Consider the following 27,868-nt stretch of genomic DNA (forward strand, 5'->3'; position numbering starts at 1 on the left):
CCTATTAGAAAATGCTCACCACTTATAAAAAGTAAGAAAATTGTTTTAAAATCCCTTGTAGGGTACTTAATGAGTTATCGATAGGTGAAGTTCGGTAGTTCATTAGGTATTCTACGAGATAATGTTATGTCTTACAGAGGGGTAAGGTATGACATCATCAATTCTAAGACATTTATAAATTTCCTACACTTTGGGAACAGTTAAATTTAACAGTATCTTTTCTATTCATTTCTTATATAATCTAAGTCATTTATGACTTTTCTGTACTTTGAAAATAAATAAATTATCAGTATCTTTTCTGTTCATTTAATTTTATTCTCTAGTTTTTTAAACTCATATTAGAGTCTTTGGAATCATATTAGTATATGTTATGTCATATCGATGTATTTCATGTCATATCTGTATATTTGTGCCCAAGTAACCTATAACAAACTATAATGCTGGATACACGGGAGTATACGGGTTAGACAGCCATATGTCAACCCTGTATACATCTATCAGGCACGAGGCCAGCTGTCAGGCACGAGGCCTGCTGTCAAGCTTGTAAAGCCAGAAACAAGGTTAGGCACAATGGCCAATAATTAGGCATATAGCCTGTAGAGCAATCATACCAGACATATTGTCAGTTCATGATTTTCTCTGTAAGCAGTACTGCTATCTATGGTCCCTAATTGGTATACCAATCGATCCAACTATATACATATAAGCCTAGGTATACTTTGGGCAAATTAGTATTATTAAGCACTTATAGTTTTATTATTTCATGCTATGTACTATTAAGGATTCATAACATATTGTTATTTCACTTCATGTACTACCTATGCTTTATACCATTTCCATGTCATTATAATGGGAACATAGGTCCCAAGCACTTATTCGTATAACTTATATATTTATCACTCTAATTATTTTATGTCATGTACTATACATATTTATAGTATTGTTATTTCATATATGATGGAAATATAGGTTCCAAGTGTTTTTTTTTCATATGACTTATGTGTTTAACAAACCATCTAGGAAATTTACATTTTATGTATTAACTGATTTCATGTCACCTTGTAGTGGGAAAGTAGGTCCCACATACCTATTTTATGTAATTTAGCATGTAGTGACTTATTAGGGATAAGTCCTTACTAAAAACAATTTAATTCAAGAACCTTTCTTTAAGTTCAGTTTCACTGTTTTGACTTTACATATAAAATTTAGCAATTACACATTATTACTTATTTCTTTGAAATGTACATATCACTTTATAGTGGGAAAATAGGTCCCACATACCTCTTTCATGTAATTTAGTGTTTAATGGCTTGTTAGGGTTAAATTCCTACCATAAGATAATTTATCTCATGGACCTTTCTTTGGTTTCAGTTTTTGTATCTTACTTTTACCTATCCATATGATCAGTTTGTAGCCACTGTTTGGCCACACTTCCTTTATGGAAGTTGTTCCTCTATGTCTTATCTTTCTTTTCCCTTTTGAATCATGTAAATTTGATTTTTAGAACTCAAGTTATGATCAGATCACTATAACTGACTCATTTCCAGATTCTGGTTCCTTAACTAAGTAGCTTTTGGACTTAAAATTTACCTAATTAATGGAACAGGTTGTGGTCACTTTTAGGCATGGTGATCTTTATAGAAATTGTTGCCCTATGTCTTATGATCATTGAGAAATTTGTATCATAATTTTTCAAGTTTTTTGGAATTATTTATGGCCAATTAACTGACCTGGGCTCATGTACCCTATGCCAATAGGGGCTCAATTCAGGACAGTGACTGCAGATCACTTTTTGAGGTTCTTAAATTCATAATTTGAGGAAGGATCCTAAAACAAAGTTGTAGCCCTATTTCTCAGGTTTCTGGAAAGGTATGGCACATCTCAATTGGACTTTTCTAGTGGGAGTTATGACTAAAAGACTGTTCTGAGGTCAAGTGAAGTTTGGTCAGATTCCAGGTTTGATGTATTGACTTGTTCTAACAATTTGACCTAGTTCTCTTGATTTTTGAGTTATGGTCAAAATACCAATTTTGTAGACCTATGTCTTATGGACATTTTTCAACTGGTTTCATTTCATTTGAGTTCTTGTAGACCAAGTTATGGCCATTTTGCCAAAACTGGTTGGGTAAGTTTATATCCAGCAGTTTCTGGACAACACAGGTCTAGACAGTTTTGTGACCCAACTTGGACCAGAAATTTGGTTTGGTTTTTAGCATTTCTGGGTTTAGTGGTCCCATGAAAATTGTAGCCCTATATCTAAGCTTTGCAATGATATCAAATTCAGGTCATTTGGACCTGTTTTGAGTGAGTTATGGCCAAAAGACTGATTACTATTCATATGGTCAAATTCTGGATTCACATTTTAGGCAATCCGAATTTGGTCACTTTTTAGGTCACTTTTTAGGTATAATTTTGGCATGACCTCTATATGAAAATTGGTCTATTATAGGTCATATTTCACCTCCAATTAGCCTCCTACCTATTGGGGTCACACAATTTCATTTATAGCCTAAAATGTATATTGCCCTCAACAAACACAACCTGCACAAAATAACACTCCCAATAATTCATTTCTCGTCCAACTTCCTTACTTCAATTTGACATTCAAGGAACTTCTAAATATCATCAACACATCTTAACAATTCCAATTGCAAGGTATAATACAAGAGTACCAAAGTTAGGTCAAACCCTAACTCACAATTTCAACCTCATAAAATCTCAATGTAAATAAACTTCTAATACTTATAATGCATCAACCAACATCATTAAATCACTTTATACACATTAAAGTCATCATAGACCATCATTTACCATGGATACCAAAAATTCACTCCCAAAATTTCTCACCAATTTCTTTTAACTTCTTACAAATTTCACTTCATCTTAACCTTATTTCAAAGATTAATAAAGTGAGAAAGGAAGATTAGGCACTAACCTCTTGTGACCCACTTCAAACTTCAACTTTTCTTCTTCTTAAGGGAATCTAAAGCTTCCCTATGGAGTGGGCTAAATTTTTAATGAAGAGAGGTTAAGGTTTTGGTGAGGAGAAAGCTTGGAAAATCAAGCTTTAAGAAAACAAAAATGGTGGAAGGGAGCATCCATAGGGGGCCGGCTCAAGGGAGAGAGAAGAGGGAGGAAGAAGATGAAGGTTGGTGAGATTTTGTCTTCTTATGTCTATATATATATATATATATATGTATGTATATATTTGTGTACTTTAACTTTTAAAATTTCATAAGTCTTCTTTTCTTCTTCTTTTCTTTTCTTTTCTTCTTCTTTTCTTTTCTTTTTCTTTTCTCTTCTTCTTCTTCCTAATTAAATTCATAAATTTTAATTTGTGTTAATTATTTTATTCTCTAAATTTTTAATTTGACATTTAGGTCAAAATTCACCTCGGGGGGTAAAATGACCAAAATGTCCTTCATGGTGCATATCGGGTTATTTTTATTATTTTATATCAATTAATAAATTCTCTTAAATTTTATTTTATTTTCTCTAAATTTTTCCTATATTTTCTTGACATTTATTCCATCAACTTATGCCTCCTCACTATAGTTTAAGTGTAGTTCCAGACACCCTGACTGTCTAAACAGACATTAGTCGTCGGAATAGTAAAATGTACGAACTACCTACGGTGAGGACATTACACTATATGCTGTATGTGCTAGTGGAAACCAATCGTAGAGTTAGAATTTTGGAAGTAATGGAGTTAGCAATCAAGTTAGGATTAAGAAATAATAAAAATGTGTATTTCCATATTTCTACAGTGGAAGAGTTTAGCTTTGATGATGACAAAAGTGTAGCTCCATACAATCTAGTGTCAATCATAAGTGCCAAAAAGATGTTAAGGTGTGACTGTCAAGGTTATGTGGCACTAGTGAGGGACACATTTGTTGAATGTACTTATGTGAAAAATGTACCTGTTGTTAGGAAATTTATGGATGTTTTTCTTGAAGAGCTTCCCAGGATGCCACCTGACAGGGAGATTGAGTTCTGCAAATATATTGTTCCGGGTGCAAACCCCATTTTTATGCCACCCTACAGGATGGCACCATGCAGAGCTAAAGGAATTAAAGGAGTAGCTATAAGAGCTTTTGGACAAGGGATTTATCTGGCCAAGTACTTCACCTTGGAGTGCTCCCATTTTATTTGTGAGGAAGGAAGATAGATCATTGAGGATATGTATTGATTATAGACAGTTGAATAAAGTGACAATTGAGAATAAATATCCACTTCTTTGGATTGATGATCTGTATGATCAGTTGCAAGGAACTAGATATTTCTCAAAAATAGACCTACGATTAGGCTATCACCAGTTGAGGATCAAGAGTGAAGATGTGCCAAAAACAACATTTAAGACTAGGTATGGTCATTATGAGTTTCTAGTGATGTATTTTAGACTCATTAATATACTAGCAGCCTTTATGGATTTAATGAACAGGGTGTTTAGGCTGTTCTTGGACTGTTTTGTCATTGTCTTCATAAATGACATTTTGGTGTATTCCCGAATTGAGGAAGAGCATGTTTGGCACCTGAGGATGGTGTTGCAGACATTGAGGGAGCATCAGCTGTATGCAAAATTTTTAAAATGTGAGTTCTAACTGGAGAGTATCTCATTCTTAGGACATTTGGTTTCTAGTTAAGGTATTCAGGTGGATCCCAAGAAAATTAAAGTAGTAACTGATTGGCTTAGACCTACTATAGTCCCTGAGGTGCGGATTTTTCTAGGCCTAGCATGCTACTACAGGCACTTTGTGCATAATTTCTCTAGGGTAGCAGCTCCTCTGACCAGGTTGACTCAACAAAATGTCCTATTCATCTGGTCAGACAAATGTGAGGAAATCTTTTAGAAGCTCAAGGAATGTATAACTACAGCCCTTGTGTTGACCTTACTAGTGAGTGGAGAAGGATATACAGTGTACTGTGATGCCTCCAGAGTTGGGTTGGGGTGTGTTTTAATGTAGCATGACAAAGTAGTGGCTTATGCTTCAAGGCAGTTAAAGAGGTACGAGTAGAATTACCCTACTCATGATCTAGAGATGCCAGCTATATTTTTTGCATTAAAGATTTGGAGGCACTATCTGTATGTTGAGATGTGCAAGATATACATCGACCATAAAAGTTTAAAGTATATCATCTAGTAAAGAGATTTAAATCTAAGGCAGAGGAGATGGCTGGAGCTTTTAAAAGATTATGACTGTACCATCCAATACCACCTAGGTAAGGAGAATGTGATGGCAGATGCCTTGAGTAAGAAATCTTATGGCAGTTTGGCACATATATCAACGGAAAGGAGACCGTTGATTCGAGAGATACACGAGTTGATAGATCAGGGTCTGATCTTGGATATTACAGATGCAGGTGCAATTTTAACGCATTTTAGAGTAAGGCAAGACTTGCTGGATAGGATTAAAGTTTCATAGCGCAGGGACCCATAATTAATAAGGATTGTGGAAAGGGTGCAGTAGGGAGAAGACTGTGAGTTTGGGTTTGGTGCAGATGGTATCCTTATGCAAGGCTCCAGGGTATGTGTGCCTGATGTGGACAACCTCATAAATAAGATTATGTAGGAGGCACACCATGCACCCTATAATGTTCACCCAGGCTCCACCAAGATGTACCATGATGTGAAAGATAGGTACTAGTGAAATGGCATAAAAAGAGACATAACAGATTTTGTGTCCGAGTGCTTAACTTGTCAGAAGGTGAAGTTTAAACATCAGAGGCCATCAGGAAAGTTGCAGGAGATTTCCATTCCAGAATGGAAGTGAGAAATGATTACTATAGACTTTGTGACTGGGTTGCCTCGTACCACACGGGGATATGATTCTATATGGGTGATTGTGGATCGTCTGACTAAGTCAGCTCACTTCTTGCTTTTGCTGACCACCTATTCTGTTGCCCAATAAGCCAGGCTATATATTTGTGAAATAGTCAGATTGCATGAAGTTCCTGCTTCCATAATATCTGACAGGGGGCCCTAGTTCACTTCTCGATTTTGGAGAAAACTGCAGGAGGCACTTGGCACACAGTTAAACTTTAGTACAACCTTTCACCATTAGATAGACAGACAGTCTGAAAGGATAATTCAGACATTAGAGGATATGCTTCGCATGTGCGTCATGGATTTTAGAGGTCAATGGGATGATTAGCTACCATTAGTGGAGTTTGCTTATAATAACAACTATCATTCCAGTATTGGAATGATACCCTCTGAGGCATTATATGGCAGGAAGTGTATGTCCCCTCTATGTTAGATAAAAGTTAGAGAGGCACGAGTACATGATTTAGATCTGGTGCAGTGCACTTCAGAGATGGTTTTTTTTTTTAGAAAATGTTTAAAGACAGCTTTCAGCAGGCAGAAGAGTTATGTAGATCGAAGAAGGAAAGATATTAAATTTGCAGTGGATGATTGTGTGTTCTTAAAGGTCTCTCCTATGAAAGGGATTATCAGATTTGGAAAGAAAGGCAAGTCGGCACCCTATTACGCGGGACCTTTTGAGATCATGGACAAAATGAGAGCAATTGCTTATCGGTTGGAGTTGCCACCAAACCTTTCTTATGTCCACCCAGTGTTCCATATTTCTAGGAAATATGCTCCTGACCCTTCTCATGTGCTGCAACTAGACACAGTAGAGTTAAATGAGAACTTGACTTTTGAGGAACAACTAGTGGCCATAGTGGATTATTAGATGAGGCAACTTCGGTCAAAACAGATCTCTATGGTTAAAGTCCTGTGAAGAAGTCAATCTGTAGAGAAATGCACCTAGGAGTAAGAGTGGAATATGCGCAACAAGTACCCATACTTGTTTAGTATGTAACTCAGTGTATTTATTCTGCCTTGTAATAAATATTTGAGAATGAATTTTCTGTAAGGAGGGAAGAATAAAACGTCTTGAATTTTTAAATAATTATTTTATGTGAAATTTGACTAGTTTAGCAGACCCAGGAGGGGCATTGTGTAATTGTTGTGTTGTGGGCCTGAGGCCTTTTGGATTGAGAAGTGTTAGTTGAGTTATTTTGTAGGTTGGGTAGGTCCTAGGTATAAGAGAAACTTTATCAAATTTTTGGCATAAATTAGGATTTGTCTCTTTAAAATCTTGTTTTAAAGTTAGTACTAATTAATTTATAATATAATTGTTTAGGTGATCAGGGTTAGTCATCCTCCTCTACTCAGTGGCCACAGTAGCTTCTGATTAATCTGTCAGTAGATATTGAATTTATTTATGATTTCAATATTATTATATATTTAAGGTATGCCTATGCATCACTAATATGTATATAGCTATTATTAGGCACGCCTTATGTTGCATTCTTATTTGATGAAATCGATGTCGGTGTCACCTTAGGGTAATTTGGAGCTCTATGTGTGTGTGTTGGTGTGTGTGTTGTGATACCGGATATGGGTAGAATGAGTAGATCGGCTGGAGCTAACTTCGCTGGAACCCGATCCTTTTTGTGATAAGTCAGGGTGTGTATGGCTTTGAGTTAATCTCACTGACCACCGCATTTGGATTAATAAGAAAAAGTTTGGCTTGAGTTAATCTCATTGGCAAGTATTGGATTAAGAGAGCTGTATAAGGGATCAACTTCCATATTTATATATATTGATGTCATACATGAGTGTGTGAGTGCTCCAACTTATCCTTTGTGTGAATATTATTTGAATTTGGTTGAATATGTTGGTATTTGTTGCATTTCATCCTTAGGGATGTATTAGCCTTAGGTAATTATAGAAATTATATTTAAAATTAATATCTTACTTTATGAGTCGAACGCTTACTCATGTTCACCCTATTTTTTCAGGTTATAAGAGAATCTTCTTCTTGTGACTAACCTGTTTTCTTCCTCGCAGGTCTATTAGTAGTAAATATCAATATTTCATAGTATTGATTCAAAAATCTAGAACTACACATGAGCTAAAAGTATTTTATTTGGCTTGAGACTATAATAGTTTATTTATTTTGGAATTGTAAACCCATGTGTGGATATATGGAATTATCTCGGATGAGTGAGTTGAGCTCCCATTTGATTAAAATGCTATGTTGAGGATTGTGAGGGTGAGTTGAGCTCCCCAAATGAATATATTTTGTGATTACAAGTCGGGTGAGTTAAAAACTCCTCGTTGGATAGTCCAATTTATAGCCAGACTTTGTCTATTTGTCTTCTTGAAATTGGATTATAGTGATGAGCCTTAGGTTTAGACTTGGAATAGTTAGACTTATTATGGGTTTTAGAGGCTTTATGTTGACCCAAGTCCTAGTACGTAAATTGAATCGCCTTAATTCGATAATTTGATTTGGTTCGATTTTATATTTTAAGAATTTTAGTTATTTCAGTTTGGTTCGATTTTGGAAAAAAAAATCAGTTGAACCAAACCAAACTGAATTACTTTATTGATTTTTAAATTGATTTATTTTTATAAGAAATTTATAAATTATATGTAATTATATATATATAAAAATTGTTTAATCTCATTGATTAATGGTTATTAGGTTCAAATTAAGGTCAAAATTTAATCAAATAACTTGAAAATCAATTCTAAATTAAAAAATATATTAAAACTCAAAATTGATCGATTTAAACCGAACCGAATTGAAATAGAGCAGTTCGGCTCAATTTAGTTTTTATTCATTTCGGTTCAATTCAATTTTTAAAATATAATAATTTAATTTTGATGATTCAATTCGATTCGATTCAATTTAAACTGAATACTTAGCCCTAATTTTAGTTTGAATCAGATAGTGCTCACCCTATTTAAAATAACAGTAATGCATACTACGATTGACGATTAAATAAAAAAAAAAAGAAAGAACTCTAATATTAGGCCCACTTTTCCTAATGCTTAACACTTAGAATATTTTTTGGTAGGAAAACAGAAAGCCTCCCATGTGAAATGCCCAAGAAAAAGAGATTCGAAATGACAAATTTTACCTTTATAATATTAGTCTCATTTTGGATTCCAAACATCTAAAACGTTCTATACTCCTTTCGGGAGAAATTAGGGTAAAATGTTTATCTTAAAAAAAATTTTAAAGTTTTTAAAAGAAAATCTTCTTAATTCGTTAATTTAGTATATTAAAAAATAAAAAAAAATTAAAAATTTTTAAACACTTCTAAAACTTTGCTATTGAAAAATATATATTATGTCAAATACAAATTTGAAGTTTTTAATCTTGAAAAATTTTATCTTACTTTAAAAATCTTTCTGCCAAGGATTTTATTTTATGATTTCTAGTGAACAAGAAAAACTAAGGCTTCATTTGTTTGAAAAAAATAATTTGTACATGGAAAATATTTTTTAAATAAATATTTATTGTAAAAATATTTTTTATTGTTTAATTGCAATGTGAAATTAATGATATATATTTACTTTATGTATGTATAAGTGATTTCATACTTTAATAAAATTATTAAAATTTAAAAAATATAAAATAATTTTCTTTTTATGAACCTTAAAAATAATTTAAATTCTTTTTAATTAGAAAAATATTTTTCATTGATAGTTTTTTTTGAACGCCTCAAATGCGTAAAAATATAGAAAAGCCTAGCAAGAATTTTGTTTTTTTGTTTTTTTTTTTTGTTTTTTTAAATGGAACTAAAAACAATAGTTAGAGAGATATAAAAGAAAAATAAAAACCCTTTCTTCTTCCTTCATTTTCTTTTTTTTTTTTTCTTTTAATCAAACACTATTCCTTTAAACAATTAGTTTTGTAAAAACAAACCCAATAATATTTCACCATTTTTGTTGAATCAGAAGAAGCAAGAAATAAAGAAAGATGGAAAGAGCCAGAAGAAGCCACGCAGAAAGAAAGAAAATCATGCAAATTATATAACTTCTTTTTTCTCTTCTTTTTTTTAACTTTCTTTTCAAATTTTTCGTAAAAGGTGAAATTCACGTATTAAATATATAAATCTCATATTAAAAGATTAAATCTATAAAATATTTTTTTTCTCCAACCAAAAACTTTTCCTTTAAACAATTAATTATTTGCCAACAAAACCCAAACAAAAACAATCATAGCAAGTACTAATCAACATAATCTTCTCAATTCAAGATACAGCAAGAGACAACAATTCTTACCTTCCATGAAACTGTAAGACTTTGTGTTGAGCTATCAAGTATCAATCACAACTTTGTCATAACAAAGGGTTTCGAACTCAATCTGACCCTGCTCTAAACACAATCAATTTTTCCCGGCTTTACTCTAACTTTAATATTGTGTGGGGCAGGGATTAGAGAACTTGTCCCCACTATGAATCTCCATAACCCCGCATCGCATAATAAATTATTATTATTTTTTATTAAAAAATAATTTATTTTTATATATTTAAATATTATAATTTAAATAAAAAAATAAATATATTATTAAAATAATATTTAAAATTTATATTTATACCTTATATTTTTATTTTTTAATAAATAAATTTATATTATATAATAATAAATTAAAATAAAAAATATGAAAATGAAAAGACAAATCTCCGTGGAGAAACCTACTCGTTCCACTCCCCTGTCCCCACCTTGACTTTAACTCTAGTGAGACAAGGACGTAGGAGCAATACCCACCCCTGACATAGTCTGTTGCCATTCCTGCTATAATAGTTGAAATTGATGCATTTGTTAAAGTTGAGAAAAAGCAACTGATTGCCCAATATTTGCCTGAACCTTTACTCAGAGTATGCTCAACCTACAATTATCATAATTAATAGTAACTAAAACTTTTAACTCTGTAGGATAAAATAAATAGTGAGATTTTATGCCAAACAAATAATATTTTGGCTTTAATATTTAATCTATTTTCATAATTAATAGTAAAATTAATTTTAAATATTAAATTTATTAATATTTTTAAATTTGGAGGGAAACTTTTAGAGCTAAATTAATAAAATAAATCACTAATTCTACTACCATCATGCAGGCAACAGAAAATGGAACTATAAATAGTGCAATCACCAAATAAAAATGACTGGTAAAAGATTCAATATTTAAACATTTCTTTTCATTTGAGCAACAAAAGCTAAGATCAATCCCAGATTTATTCTATAGATATGCATGGTTGCAGTTGCTTTTCATATTTACAACCAAGATTGCAAACTTTAATTATGAACAAAAAGAAATGGGAAAAAAATTTTATAAAAAAAAGGTTAAAAGAGAAAACCCAAAAATATTCAAGAAATCTCAGCTTCCAGTTCTTATTGTTACATACTCATTGAATGCAGATAGCCAAGGTCGCCTACGCTCAGTGTCATTGTTAGAAGCGGATTGTCCAAGTCTTGGCCTTGAATATCTCACTAATTGTTCGCGCAGGTTCTGGTCAATGGTGCAAAGGAACTAAAGAAGGACTTGTGTCTGGAGTTCCCAAGCAACCCCTAGCATTGAATTTCACAGATCGGAACTTCTGGCAACTTAAAGAGCGGAAAGATGAAGAAAGGGGGGACATTCTGGTGCATCCAATATCAGGCTTGCAGAGCATGGTTATCACGGAAGAGGTTTCTGGCTCCTCACCTGAACATGTGCAGAATGATAGAGACAAACTTGTTCTGGAAATTGCCTTCACCAATGGTTTAGTTCCTGGGAGCTTCACAAATGAAACCATGCCATGCCGGCAGAGAGGACAGGCAACTGAGCCAGGAGGACCTTGAGCAACCACTGAGGTGCAAAATGAAGAACAGAGATATAAAGCACACCATGTGCAGAATTCATGACCACAACCTGGTTCATCAAACATCACATTTATTGTTATAATTGTCTTTTTCTATTCTCATATACCATGAAATTCATATATTTACTGAATATATTTTCTTATTGTTGCATTTTTTTAACTAAACAAGAATTTATAGAAATAATTTATTAAAAACAAAAAGCACAAGGTTAAACCAAATAAAAATACCATAATCTCACACTGCCCCTGTCCTATTGCTAATGCAATCAGATCAGTTCTTTCACCCTCCTGAGCCCCAAGAGCCATTAAACAATAGTGTTTTGCAAAATATGCATCTTAAAAAGGATTAAAGCAACTTCATGAGAGAAGCAATTTTGGCAAAATGCCACTGTTTCATGGCTTTTAGAGCTGAGCGGCCACTCCTGTACGCATATTTGCCTTCCATCCAACTAAACTTTGGCATATGCAAATACTCTAGACACATTTTACAACTGAAACAAAATCAGTAGCTTATAAAACAAATTGATAAAATAAAACATATGAGCAAGTGAAAAGGGTTACAAAATTTACGATATATTAGACTATTAGCCTAAATAAAATAGATGCAGAGCCAAAATAAATAAATAAATAAAAATCCCACCACAGAAAAGCCCTGAGAACAGCGTCCCAAGAATAGTCCTACCCTTCAGCATCTTTTGCATTAAGTGGCTACTCTTAGGCCCAAACCTACAACCTAATTTTTGCATGTGCAGGATGTTTAACATAGCACTAGACAATGGCCTTACTAAAATATTGATATCAAGTTGTGTGTACAAATAACTGTTTTTTCTCATAAATTATGCAGTCTGATGGCATTAGTTCTCAGAACCATAGTGGAATATTGGACACTGTTAGCTATTAAAAGTAACTTGCCTTCTGCAGCAACTGTGCATGCCCTTTCCAAACAAACAACACAAGGATCCTGACATTTGGGTAGCAAATCCTCATCCCTCCATCCACATTCTCTGGAAACAGTCCAAAAAAAGAAATCATTTTGATATATAACCATTCTGTTCCTCATCCCAACTTGTCATTGAGGAGCATTAAGCATGGTATATGATACACACGAACAAAATTGTTACAACACAAAACAAGTATCTATGTTTCTTGAATTCCTTCGATGCTAGATTATGCAGGCTAAAGTTGTCCCCATGAAAGCATAGAATGTAACCTCAACAGAATATTTTTTTTGTACCACGCTCATGTTTTTGATCCATACAGCATGTAATTCCCTAAACCATATCAATTCATATCCGGTGGCTCAAGGCCAGAGATAAAACCTAAGCACAAGGCAAAACAACAAGTAAAATTACTTGGTTATGGCAATAACAATTTCAAAGACACTTGGCAATAAAGATTGTGTGACACCAAATGTGTACTTAAATCTACAGGACTGTGTCACGCACAGTAAGCTAGAAACATATAAGACCCAAATCTTAGAATGGCAACTAAACTCAACTCAACTCAACTAAGCCTTTAGTCCAAAAATTTGGGGTCGGCTATATGGATTCTCTTTCTCCACTTTAAACGATTTTGGGTTAAATCCTCGAAAATATGTAATACTTCTAGGTCATGTGTAATCCTCTTTTTATAAAGTAGATATTTGCTAGTATAAAGTAGGTATTTGCTCTAAATCTTAGAATGGCAACGGAAAAAAAAAATTATATGATGCTAGTGATTTTTTATATGTAGATTTTCACTTGGCTGATACAAATTCTAAAACATGTACCCCCTTTTCCATGTTCCTCTTCGTGAATTAGTGCTAATGTGCAAAGAGTGAAGGCTTTTATTAGCCTCTGAGCTTCTTTGAGTCATATTTCACTTGGGCCGATGCACTTGGTGTGAGATATAGGACAATATGGAATAAGAAAATAGACGACAGAACAAGACAAGACATTCTTGTCATGTCTTGTGTTTGGTATATGTTATGGAGAAGACAAATTAATTATATAAAATAATTATTGATATTTTAAAATATATATAAATATTAATTAATTAAATAAATAAATATATTTTTTTGAAGAGAATTAAATAAATATATTTAATATAATAAATTAATGATATATCAATAATATTAAATACAAAAACTTCAATATATAAGCAATAACAAATAAGATTATTTCAAAAAAAAAATCAATCTTTTTGTTACTGATATTCAAAATATATAATATTTCTTTATTTATATCGTTATTTTATTGAGTTTTTTAAAATATAGATTTTTTTTTATTAGTCTACCACATGAGAAGTGAAGGGACAGAAAATAAAGGACTTGCTGTCAAATTGGTGCACCAAACATATCCTGACCAGTTCACTAAATAAAATGCATGTCAGGATGTAAAATACTCCTGGGAAGTGTTCAAAACGTCAATGTCATAACCAACAAATTATATGGCATAACTTCGTTTGATGCATTAACATATAGCCAAAGCAATTGACAGTCAAACCATACTCACCTAGCAATTTTGACAATGCTCCCAAGGGGAAGAGATAGATATGGTGAAGGAGACATTTGTGGCTGGTGTTCTGGCTGTATGCTAAGTATTTCCTCAAGTTCATTTCTATGCCAAGAATGAGCAACCATCAAAGGAGTCCAGCTTGAACCAAAGAAAAAAAAAACACCAAAGAGAGAAACGAGTCAACAACCTTCAATTAATATAGATAACTAGCATGTAGACAATATGCTTAATCCCATAAATATTAAGGTACAACTCAATAGTCTCCACAAATTGGGCACAGATATCAAGTGGTAACTGGATTTCATTCCCAACTTCCAGGGTGCAGATCCCTCTCCAAGAAAATTATGTCAAAATGAAATATATTTTGAACACCTGAAATAGCTCCTAAAAGCGGATCATGTTGCTGATGTAACGTGATTTCTCATTTTATTTTCAGCATATGGAGACATAACTGTTTAATAGAAATGTACAGATCTGTCTCAAGAAGATGATGTCAAAATGAAATAATCTTTTGAACACCTGAACTAGCTCCTAAAAGCCAATCATGTTGCTGATGTAATGTTATTTCTTATTTTATTTTCAGCATATGGAGTCCTAACCATTTAATAGAAATGAGTCAACCATTCAGATTTTACTAGTGATATCATGAGTTAACACTATAAAAACAAACTCATACAATTCAACTAAAAAGGTATACAGGAGAATAAGATGGAATTGAATGCAAAGTCTGGTTTAATGGATGTTCACTGCTCATTGCCACTCATGACAAACAGTGGCAAAGCTATAATTCATTTGGAGGGCGAGAGGCGGTTACAATTGAATAAGGAGTAGAAAATAAATAAATAAAGTACTTTATCACAAATTTGAAATTATTTCACCACATTTGATCATCTCTTATCACCTTTTGCTCTCATGATCAGGCCATTTGATGTTGAATGCTAACTATATATTTACAATTGTTTAACTACTAAATCAGTAAATGGGAAAGAAATGCTTCAGTAGACATATTCAACAAGAGATTTAATATTCTTTATATTGAGGTGCATTTCTTTCCTTTTAACTCAACTCAACTCTACTAAGCGTTTATCTCAAAAATTTATTGAGGTCAGCTATATGGATTCTCTTTCTCCACTCTAAACGATTTTGAGTTAAATCCTCGAGAATGTGTAATGCTTCTAGGTCATGTTATACTACTCTCCTCTAAGTTAGTTTAGGTCTACCCCTTCTTTTCTTTCTATCCTCTAACCGAATATGCTCTACTTGTCTAACAGGAGCTTTTGTATGTCTACGCTTTACATAACCAAACCACCTCAATCTCTCTCCTCTCAACTTATCCTCAATTAGAACCACTCCTACCTTTCTCTAATACTCTCATTACGGACTTTATATAGTCTAGTATGGCAATTCATCTACCTTAACATTCTCATCTCCACAACTCTCATTTTAGACACATATGGCTCCTTCATTGCCCAACACTCACTACCATATAACATGGCCGGTCGTATGACTGTACGGTAAAATTTTCCTTTCAACTTATTAGGAATTTTGCGATCGCATAAAACTCCCGTCGTACGTCTCCACTTCAACCATCCGACTTTAATCCTATGACTAACATCCTCCTCATATCCCCCATCTACTTGCAAGATTGAGCCGATATATTTAAAATGATTACTTTAGGGCAATACCACTCCATCCAAACTAACTCATTCCCTATCATCAATTCGGCCTTCACAAAACTTACAATGCATATATTCTGTTTTCGTTCTACTTAAATTAAAACCCTTTGACTCTAGATTACTTTTCCAAAGCTCTAACTTTCTATTGACTCCTTCTCGCGTCTCATCTCTCAGAACTATATCATCCGCAAACATCATGCACTAAGAGATACTTTCTTGTATATATTTCTTCAATTCATCTGGAACTAATGTAAAAAGATAAGGGCTCACAGTTGAACCTTGGTGTAATCCAACTGAGATAGAAAAATCTCGTGTCCCCTCCCACTGTGTACACAATAGTAGTTGCTCCTTCATACATATCTTTCAACACTTATATGTACCTAATAGATACCATTTTTTATTCTAACACTCTCCATAAGACATCTCTTGAAACACTGTCATAAGCTTTCTCCAAATCGATAAAAACCATATGTAGATCTTTCTTCCCATCTCTATATTTCTCTATCAAACTTCTAATAAGAAAGATTGCTTCCATAGTTAAATGACCGGGCATGAAGCCAAATTGATTGGGAGAGATAGAAGTGTCATGACGTAGTCGATATTCCACAGCTCTCTCTCACAACTTCATAGTATGGCTCAGAAGTTTAATTCCCCTATAATTTGAGCAACTCTGTATGTCTCCTTATTTTTAAAAATAGGTACTAAAATACTCTTCCTCCATTCATCTAGCATTTTATTTAAGTTTAGAATCTTATTAAATAATCTTGTTAACCATGCCACTCCCATATCTCCCAAACACTTTCACACTTCAATTGGGTCCACAGGCTTTACCCACTTTCAGTCTCTTAAGTGCTTCCTTTACTTCTGAAGATCTAATCCTTCTAGTGTAATTCACATTCTTTTCTATTGTTCTGTAGTCTATATTCACGCTATTATCACTTTGAGTATTATTAAAGAGATCATCAAAATAATTTCTCCATCTATTGCTCTGTAGTCTATATTCACGCTATTATCACTTTGATTATTATTAAAGAGATAATCAAAATAATTTCTCCATCTTTCTTTAATGTTCTCATCTTTCACCAACACTTTTCCTTCTTTATCTTTAATGCACCTAACTTGATTGAGATCTTGACATTTCTTCTCTCCTCCTTGCTAATTTATAAATATTTTTCTCTCATTCTTTAGTTGCAAGTTTCTCATATAACTTTTCAAAGGTCTGCGCTCTTACTTGACTAATCGCATTTTTTACCTCTTTCTTTGCTATCTTGTATTGTTCATAAGCCTCATTATTATCACCCTTAGATAATTTATTATACCATTCATTCTTTTTCTTTACTGCCTTTTGTACTTTATCATTCCACCACCATCTCTCTTTTGAGGATGGTTCATGTCCTTTAGACTCTCCAAGTACTTTTCTAGCTACTTCTCTAATCTTTGATACCATCTGTATCCACATATCATTGGCCTCCACATCCAATTTTCATGCTTCAGACTCGAGAAGCTCATTTTTTAATTTCACTTACTTTACTCATTTGAACTCCCACCACTTTGTTTGAGCTATCATATTTCTTCTAACCTTACATAAATTATTCTTAAACTTGACATTCAAGACCACTAACCGATGTTGACTTGTTAAAGCCTCTCCCGGAATAACCTTGCAATTCTTGTATAGAGCTCTATTTGTCTTCCTGGTTAAGAGGAAGTCAATTTAGCTTCTATGTTATCCACTTTTGAAAGTCACTAAATGCGACTCCCTTTTTACAAAGTAGGTATTTGCTAGCATTAGGTCGTATGTCATGGCAAAATCCAGGATGTTTTTCCCCTCCTTATTTCGGCTACCAAAACCAAACTCTCAATGAACATTCTCATAACCTTGTCTATCACTTCCTACATGTCCATTCAAATCTCCACCGATGAGAACATTCTCTTCATTCGGTATGCTTTGCATTAGATCATCCATATCTTCCCAAAACCTTTGTTTACTCTCACTATCTGGTCCTATTTGTGGGGCATAAGCACTAACTATATTTATGGAGCTTTTCTCTCCTACCCATTTAGTCTCCTGAATGCAAGCAATAATCACCCTTCTCCTTTCCAAGGTATCCACAAGCTCCATTAATTTTTTTGTAAGTGATCCAACATTCCAAGTACCAACTATGATTCTCTTCCTATCCTGTTCCTTCTTAATTGATCTCCTTCTATAATATCTTCTATTGTTCTCTATGTCTATCTTGTGTTCTATTCCACTATCCGTTCTACTATCTGTTATATGGACTAATTTCTTTACCCACACTTGTCCATGATGTGGGAACCCTTGCTCATTTAACACCACATTAGGGCGCCGGCATGGCGCATCGCTTTAGGTGAATGCCCTACACCCTTGTATATTTCTCACTACACCCGGGCTTCAATGTAGCGTGTCGTAAGTAGAGGACACCCCAATGTTTATATCGTAAGAATCCATACCATGAGGTGTGACGAAAATTTTTACGCTAGTTGTCACCTATCGTAACCCTCCTCTTTTATCCGGACTTGGGACCAGCTAAGCACAAACTACTGAACAAGCCCTTCAAATTTAAAAAAAAAAAAAAAAAATAGATCTCTTGAAATTTTAAAAATAGATCAAATAAGCCCTTAACGGATAAATAAACCCTTTAAATTTTAAAAATAGATCAAATAAGCCCTTTAATTTTTAAAAATAGATCAAAAGAGAATGAACTATAATTTGCCTCGAATATAAATCCTGCGTATCTGATCTGCAATATCTCAATGAATATTTGTTGCATCTTAAAGCAGATTGATAAGTCGTTCTTTATCGAATGGTTCAAGAAGTTTTCCTATGAGTTCATCAATTTCATCATAATCATTGTCACCAAGTTGATTATAATCTGATGAGATCTGATTCTGATTATTTTATTGAGAATACTCTTCTTATTTGTCATTGCTGCTGGCATCCTCTTCTTCTACACAGGTAATAATATTAAAAGAGTGGTCCAGATTACAAAATGTGAGAGAAATCAATCAGAATTCAAAGGTTAGGTTTTTGAAATTTAAGGAATGCTTCTTTGGTGAGCATGTGAAGGTGAATTTGAGTTTGAGGTTTTTGGTCTAATTTCGAATTGGGTCTCGACCAATGTTCAAATTCGTGTTCTTCGGTTGGAGGGTTGGAAGGTCAGTGTATTCAGTTGGTGGGGATTAGCTATTATTGGTAGAGGATAATGAGGACATGTGGAGGAAACTGATGAATTCGTAATTTGGGAGAATAGAGGGATGAAATCTAGAAAAGAGAAGTTTTGGCCTTTTTAGTGTAGAGGTAAACATCACCAGAGAAAGTTAGTTATAGAGAGATGAGGTAGAACAAGAAGAAAATATATAAATTGGAGCAATGGCTTATTTAATCTATTTTTAAAGTTTGATGGGTTTATTTGTCCATTAAGGGCTTATTTAATCTATTTTTAAAAAATTGAAGGACTTATTTGATCTTTTTTAAAATTTGAAGGGCTTATTCAGACACTAAGAAAGTTTAATGGTTTATGTGACTATTAGTCTAAACTTTAAGGGTTAAATAGACCTTTTGCCAAAAAATTAAGTGTTATGAATTTGTTTTATTCAAAATTAAAAAAAAAAAAGATTTGCACCAATAAAAATGACAATTAATTGTATTATTTCCTTCTTTCAATTATGTTAATTTCCTATACTTATGTTAATTGGTTTATTTTCTTTTTCTAATTATGTTAATTTCCAATATTTAGACTAATTGTATTAATTTTCTCTTCCTAATTATTGCAAAATATAATTCAGAAAAACCATTTTTTTTCCTTACATTATAATTATGGGCAACTAAAACAAAGATCACGTGTGAATCTGTTGGATCTACAATTCTGTTGCAGTTCGGTTTAAAACCGAATTGACCAATTGCACAACCCTATAAAGCTATGTTTCTAGCGAGCACTTATATTTTGTGTTAGTCATCTTAAAACCCAATACGAATCCTCATTGTAAGCCGAAGCCTTTAATTGGAGTCATTTCATAACATAATATCAAAATCTCTTCAACTCATGATTCTAAATAATGGCATTACATAACGTAACACAATGTTATTAAGGTGAAAGGCGACATAGAACCCTGTGACTTTAAGCGAGAGGCAAGAGGGAAGGCCTTTTTGAAGCGAGGCGCTATAACTTAAATTGCCATATATATATATATATATATATATATATATATATATATATATATATATATACACTTTTTACATAACAATCTAAATAATTTAGCCTAAACCAAAATGCCTCAATCCTACATATCACAATACTCATTTAATAAAAAGCATGTCACAGTACACATTCAATAAAAAACATATCACAGCTGACAATTACCCATGATCCAAGTGTCCAATTAATAGGAGATCAAACCATTTCAAATTAAATAACCATTTGCAAATATACACCTCAATCTAACAAATCACAATAACCATTTAATAAAAAGCAAATCACTATTGACAATACCCACCTAACAAATACCCATATAATAAAAAATTAAAAAGAAAAAAAAAGTGTTGCTACTGGATAATTAAAAATGGGATGAATGTGGGAGAAGAAAGCGTGAAGAAGAGAGGAGAGGAGAAGAGAAGGGGAAAAAAAGTATAAAGATCAGAAATAAATAAATAAATAAATAAATAAATAAATAAAAGAAACACAGGAACATAAGTGTTGTAGATGGATATAAAATGGCACCATTGTGAGTGAAGAAATAATAGAAGAAGAGAGGAGTAGAGAAGAGAGGGAAAGAAAAAAGAAAAAAATAAAACCATAGGTGCTGGTGTTGCAAGCGACAGAATGAGAGAAGGGAAAAATAGAAGTATAGACAAGAGAAGAGAGAGGAAGGAGCAAAGGTGAGAGAGAGAGAGAGAGAGAGAAAGAGAGAGAGATACCTTAGTTTCTTCTTTCCCTTTTTCAAGCAGTTGTGGGCAAAACTGGCTAAAATGAGAGCATTTTTTTTTAACTCTTTTGCTGGTTTAAAGAGGAATTAAAAAAAAAAAATTAAAAGTAAACGTTATGTAATAAAGGCGTCGCCTCCCTCACCTTGCGCCCTGCGCCTTTTACTCCCAGGCGATCACCTCATGCAACCGAGGCAAGGAGGAGCCAAGCGAGGTGCTAAAGGGTCACCTCGCCTCGCCTGGCACTTTGCCTGGCACCTCAGAGCACCTTTAACAACGCTAACGTAATGGCCTTTATTTACAAGATTTGAAGGGCTCTATTACCTATATTTCCGTTATATATAGGAAAAAAAGGAAAAAAAAAAAGAAAAAAAATTGTGTGCAATGGCCATTATCGCCGGTATTTACTATTAAGTGACAACTGTTACATGGTATTCCTTTTTCTATGTTTTTTCCATAGAGGGAGAGAGGGCAAATAGCACATTTCAATCTTTTGTTCTAGCTTCTAGGGGTTTCCTCTTCTATTTCTCGCTTTCTCTCTACTTTTCATCCAAAATGTTCTATCTTTTTACAAATCTTTCACTTTTTGAGCTAAGATCATCAATTAGTGAAGTTTTATTTAAAGTGAAGAAGAGCAATTTACATCCATATTTTGCAAAAGTTGAGTTATTTGTTTTTGTTTTTGGTGTTCTTTGTTTATTTGTTGAAGAAAATTATGTTTTATGCCATATTTGAACTATTTTCGAAATTAATTTTAGTAAAATACACAAGTAATTGGAAAATAATATCAAAGAACTTCCTAGACACTCATTTTGGTGGTAACAAGTTTAGTTCTTTACTATCTACATAGTTATTTTAGTTTTAAAATGATTAATGCTAATGTTGTCCAAGAATGATTAATGCTATATCTTTATGTGATGTATTTATACTTATTATGTAGTTGTGATCATAGTTTTACTTGTTTTTTTAAATATTTATTCATTTTATAAACTTTGCAAATTTTTTTTTTTTAATTTGTGAGTGATAGGCCGTTACCATTACATTACGACCGTCACTAGCTCGTTTCCATTATCCACAATGGTGACCATGATTTAAATCCATGCTTTAATCAAAAGGTATAGAATTCAATTTCAAATTCTAAGAGCCTCCCTCTTATTAATATAAACCCAATGGTATTTAGGCAAGGGGACGTGTTAAAGATATTAGAACTTATTCTTGGGGCCACAGGTTTGAGCTATATATTCTGGTTGTGGTGGCTCAATGAGATTTTGGCAACTTTTTGGCCCATTGACATTGGATATGGTAAATCGAAAAATTCCAAGTCTAGTGTAGTGTCTTTTGCCAACTGAAGCACTCACCCGAGATGAAAATTAGGAAGGTGTGCCTTTCTAGATCTTTACACTTAGAACAAGGAGCGCGCCAAGAACAAGGAGCATGCCAAGAACAACGAGTATGCCTAGGCCCATTAGGCATGTGGCCATTAAAACTCACCTGCCTTTCACTAGCAGTGGTGTTAGGGTTGGAGTCCTATGTGCCTTGCACCTGAGGCACGCCCTAACAACATTGTGCTGCTCTTTTCAGGACTTAAGTGGTCTACTTTTCTCTAGTCCCTTTCTCCTTGAGAGGTACCCATACCATCTAGTGCCAAGAATTTCAATAATCAATGGAAACCATCTGGCGCCCTCCCAGCTAACATGTTATAAATGGAAGATAAGTTCAATCAAAGATATTTAAACTTGGCGCAGCAGCTGGAGACAGGATAATCTACAAAGACCAATGTGTAGGTGTATTCTAAAGCAATCAATTTCTAACTGTGTCCACTACGAAGCTATGGATAAAGGATATGTTCTGATTCAAGATATCATGAAGATAAGTGAAGTTATTAAGATATAAAGATCAAACTGGAAATGTGAAGAAGAAATCCATATGCCTTACTTTAGGCCTCCTCCAGACTGAACATTTTATTCTGCAGGAGTGAACTAAATCTTTATTTGCCTGGCAAATCTCCAATGTCCAGAATCCAGATGTCCAACCAGATGGATTTATTGTGGGGGATATCCTTTTTTGTTTTTAACTAAATCATTGTTTCATCCGAAAATAAAAATCTCTGTGAATGCCGAATAATGCCGCACTCTCTCAGCACATACACAGTATTAGGTTTCTCCACAGAGATTACTTCTAAAGAAAAAGGATGAAAATGCAAATAACTACACGTCATGAACATTGTAAATTTGAACATGTGAGCGGTAAACATAGTAGATGCATACCCATTTGCATTTTCAGCAGTCAGATCGGCACCCCTGGCAATCAAAATCTGAACAAAAATAGACATGAAGACAGTAAAGTTTCATCGTAATAATTGCAACATCATGGGGGAATTCAGATTTATTCTTCTTTAATAATTAACATACTTGACAACATTGTGCATTTCCACCACATGCAGCATAATGAAGAGGTGTGCTTCCAGCACCTGAAAAGTGACAAAGGGCGTACAACTTTACAAAAGATGTTAACTGCAATTCTAAAAGATTCAATCCAGAATAACAGTAGCCTTGAGGTATTAACTCGTATTAATCTTTAACAACATTAGAGAGTTCGCTGTTCTATGGTTAAATATGTGTTGGCTAGACCAACAAAGTCATATATCATCCTACATATTATATAACCCTAACATTGATTCCTTGGAACAATGATTTGAAATATATTTGCAAAATCCAATCAAGTTAACAAGCCTCTAACTACTATTCAAACAGGGCAAGAAATGCATTCAACACTAAGGTTATGAAATTTTTAATCTTGTACATAAGTCAGAGAAGGGTATCAATAATCAATTTCAAAGTAACATCGAACCAAAAACAAACATAATAATAAGTAAAAGAGCAACTCCATTACGGTTTGACTGAAATCCTGAAAATTCATATATATATATATATATATATATATATATATATATATATATATATGAAGGTTAAGGATACTACCGATGAGATCAATTGTAGATCCATCTTCCACAGTGACCTCAGAAACAGAAGCTCCAAAGTCCAACAGTAATTGCACAGTTTCAAGATGCCCATTTAGTGCTGCCATATGCAGAGCAGTGATGCCTCCATCGGCAGCTCTATTGATTACCTCATGGAGAGCACTGGTGCAAGCAAAATGGCCCCAGATGGCAAATTAAGACAGCATAATATGGGGAAAAATCAGACTACAGAAGTTAAGAGAGTTTAGAGTTGAAAGTACCCCTCATCAAACTCTGAGATTGATCCATTGTCATTTGATATTTCCTTCGATATATTCCAACAAGCACTGATGCTAGGTATATAATCAGCAAGGAGGATGCGTACGCAACGAGAATGACCATTCAAAGCAGCCAAGTGAAGTGCAGTACCCCCATTAAGATAATCTGATCTGTGAACCTATATTCCAGGATTCCATTAATTTGTCACAATCTTATCGTTAAAATCCTTCAAACTATTCATGGTCAACATGATAAGCAAGAATGAATTGAAAATAAAATACGTACATTGGCTTTAAAAAGCATCAAAATCAGAACAACCTCCCAGTGACCATGTTGACAAGCTTGCATCAACGCAGTCTGTTTAGCCAAATGAAAAATTCAGTGCTTCATTATTTGATAGAAATAGTAAAGTTATTTTGAATATTCTTGAAGTAACTAAAAGTGAAATGAATGATCACCAAAAAGTGGAGGGGAAAAAACTGAATTAACAGTCAATAACTGATTCTATAATAATAATAATAATAATAATAATAATAATAATAATAATAATAATAATAATAATAATAAGAGTCTACAAAACTTAGTGAGGCAACGAAAAAATTACCTGACCACGATAATTCCTCAGATTAATATCAACTCCAGACTCAATCAAGAGAGAAACTATCTAAACCATGCAAAAACAAAGTTAAAAAGACTCGTATATAAATTATTTTCAACCTCAATACAAGAGAATTGCCAACTCAATTGAAAATACAAAATACCTCATGGTGACCTCGAGCTGCAGAGTAATGTAGGGGAGAATTTCGAACTCCAAATGTGGAGTACCTCGCAAGCCTTGGATTGCATTCCAACAAGGCCTTGGCTTCTTGAAGATCTCCATCTCTTGCTGCAGAAACTAAACGCTCCCCGGATGCAGAACAACCGAGAGAATTGCCCATGATGCTTAGAAATTTCATGATTTTTAGCACTACAGGAAAGCCTTTTGATCAAATGGAACAGTAAAAGGGTGTTTGAATCCTCAACCCTTGAACCATTTAAAGCTAGACAATGGAAGAAAAGGAAAATGAAAAAAAGAAAAGGCAGGCCAGCACCATCAGGTCACATAAATCCCTTGGCATCTACCAAACTAACAACCAACCAAAGCTCACTTACTTATTAAAGATTGGTTGCAACAGTCAGAATCTCACTGATTATTGGTGATTACTATGGTGAATTCTGAGAAAGAAAGACTCCTGTTGACATCCAAAAGAAAAAACAAAAAAGGGGCTCTCTCCAACTGATCACTAATTAAACAAAAAAAAATTGCTATCTGAATGCGACCCTTTCTAGGTTAGTTAAGCATATCTCGTGAACTTCGAGAAACCCAACAAACATTACAATACACAATGAAATCCTAAACAATTTTTAACGCCACCCAATTTATTCTCTCACCAAATTACACAAAACCATTACTTCCCTCTTAGAAAATGACGATCTCTGTACTTTCTAAACAAAATATCATATTCTCCTAAAATTTTCCTTTACCCACTTCTATGCATTTGTTAAAGAATCAAAATCTGCAAACCCCATACCCTGATTTTCTCCAAAGAATCAAGTCTCCAATAGATACTAAAGAAAAATTCAATAAGAAGTCCCAAATTTTATCTCATTAAAAAAAAAAAAAAAAAGAAAAAGCTACAGAACCCACATACAAATTTACAATGAAGAATCAAAATCTCCCATCCTCATCTCCAAATATGCAAAACCGGCGAAACCCAGATCAAATACCTCCCTCTGCCCGGAGATACCGATCAAAAGAAAATAGACCAAAAGGGCATCCAAAAGAAATCCGAAAAATAAGATAGAGCAACAGAAGAATGTACACGCTAAAAGAGGAAAATTACTTGCCTATATATGTGGCGAAGTTAAAATTTAGAATAATTGAAAATTGGAAGAGCAGAAGAGATGATAAATTAAAAAAGCATAAATTAAAAAGAAAAAAAAATGACAGCGACTTTTAACTGCAACCTCATCCAAGAAATCGAGAATTAAATGAATTTTATTTATTTATTGTTTGGTATAATGAACTTCATTTAAGTAGTTTGCATTTAGTCGGTCTCAAGTTCGGATAAAGAAGAAAGGTTGCGGTAGTTGACAATCAGCGTAAAAATCTCATCATACCTTATGATATGAATTCAAATGATATAAAGTTTAGGGCGTCATCTACTTATAGCGCTATGCCGACGCCGGGTGTGGTGTTAAGTGAGCAAGGGTTCCTACATCATGGACGGGTGTGGATAAAGAAGTTAGTCCATATGACATATAGTATAACAGATACTGGAACAGAACACAAAATAGACATAGAGAACAATATAAGATATCATAGAATGAGACCAATTAAGAAGGAACAGGATAGGAGAAAAATCAGGGTTGATACTTTGAATGTTGGATCACTTACAGGAAAATTAATGGAGCTTGTGGATACTTTGGAAAGGAGAAGGGTGAATATTGCTTGCATTCAGGAGACTAAATAGATAGGAGAGAAAAGCAAAAAAGTGGATAATTCAGGGTACAAACTGTGATTTACCGGAAAAGAGAGAAATAAGAACGGAGTGGGCATAATCATAGACAGGACATTGAAAGACACTGTAATAACTGTGAAAAGAGTAGGAGATAGAATTATACTAGTAAAGTTAGTACTAAGTGAGCAAGGGTTCTCACATCATAGACGAGTGTGGGTAAAGAAGTTAGTCCATAGGACAGATAGTAGAACAGATACTGGAACAGAACACAAAATAGACATAGAAAATAATAGAAGATATCATAGAAGGAGACCAATTAGAAGGAACAGGATAGAAGGAGGATCAAGGTTGGTACTTGGAATGTTGGATAACTTACAGAAAAATTAATGGAGCTTGTGGATACTTTGGAAAGGAGAAGGGTAAATATTGCTTGCATTCAGGAGACGAAATGGGTAGGAGAGAAAAGCAAGGAAGTGGGTAATTCAGAGTACAAACTATGGTTTATCGAAAAGGAGAGAAATAAAAACAGAGTGGATATAATCATAGACAGGACATTGAAAGACACTGTAATAGCTATGAAAAGAGGAGGAGATAGAATTATACTAGTAAAGCTAGTACTAGAAGGAGAAACAATAAATGTAGTTAGTGCTTATTCCCCATAAATAGGACTAGATAGTGAGAGTAAACAAAGGTTTTGAGAAGATATGGATGATTTAATGCAAAGCATACCGAATGAAGATAATGTTTTTATTGATGGAGATTTGAATGGACATGTAAGAAGTGATAGGCAAGGTTTATGAGAATGTTCATGTAGGTTTTGGTTTTGGCAGATGAAATGAGTAGGGAAAAAGTATCATGGATTTTGCTATGGCATATGACCTAATACTAGCAAATACCTACTTTATAAAAAGAGAGTCACATTTAGTGACTTTCAAAAGTGGGCAACATAGAAGCCAAATCGACTTCCTCTTAACCAGGAAGACAAATAGAGCTCTATGCAAGGATTGTAAGGTCATTCCAGGAGAAGCTTTAACAAGTCAACATCAGTTAGTGGTCTTGGATGTCAAGTTTAGGAACAATTCAAGTAAGGTCAGAAGAAATAGTGTAGCTCAAACAAAGTAGTGGGAGTTCAAAGGAGTAAAGCAAGTGAAGTTCAAAAATGAGCTTCTCGAGTCCGAAGCATTGAAGCTGGATATATAGGCCAATGATATATGGATACAGATAGTATCACAGATTAGAGAAGTAGCTAGAAAAGTACTTGGAGAGTCTAAAGTACATGGACCACCCTCAAAAGAGAGATAGTGGTGGAATGAGGAAGTACAAAAGGCAGTGAAGAGAAAAAGGGAATGGTAT

The 27,868-nt window shown here is 33.8% G+C and overlaps 1 pseudogene; it reads right to left on the reverse strand.

Moving 5' to 3' along the window:
- Window positions 1-10,986: 10,986 nt before the first annotated feature.
- On the reverse strand, window positions 10,987-26,016 carry LOC110634682 (probable E3 ubiquitin-protein ligase XBOS32; annotated as a pseudogene).
- Between the last annotated feature and the right edge of the window lie 1,852 nt (window positions 26,017-27,868).

Source organism: Hevea brasiliensis, chromosome 13 (assembly GCF_030052815.1).
Source record: "Hevea brasiliensis isolate MT/VB/25A 57/8 chromosome 13, ASM3005281v1, whole genome shotgun sequence".
Classification (NCBI taxonomy): Eukaryota; Viridiplantae; Streptophyta; class Magnoliopsida; order Malpighiales; family Euphorbiaceae; genus Hevea; species Hevea brasiliensis.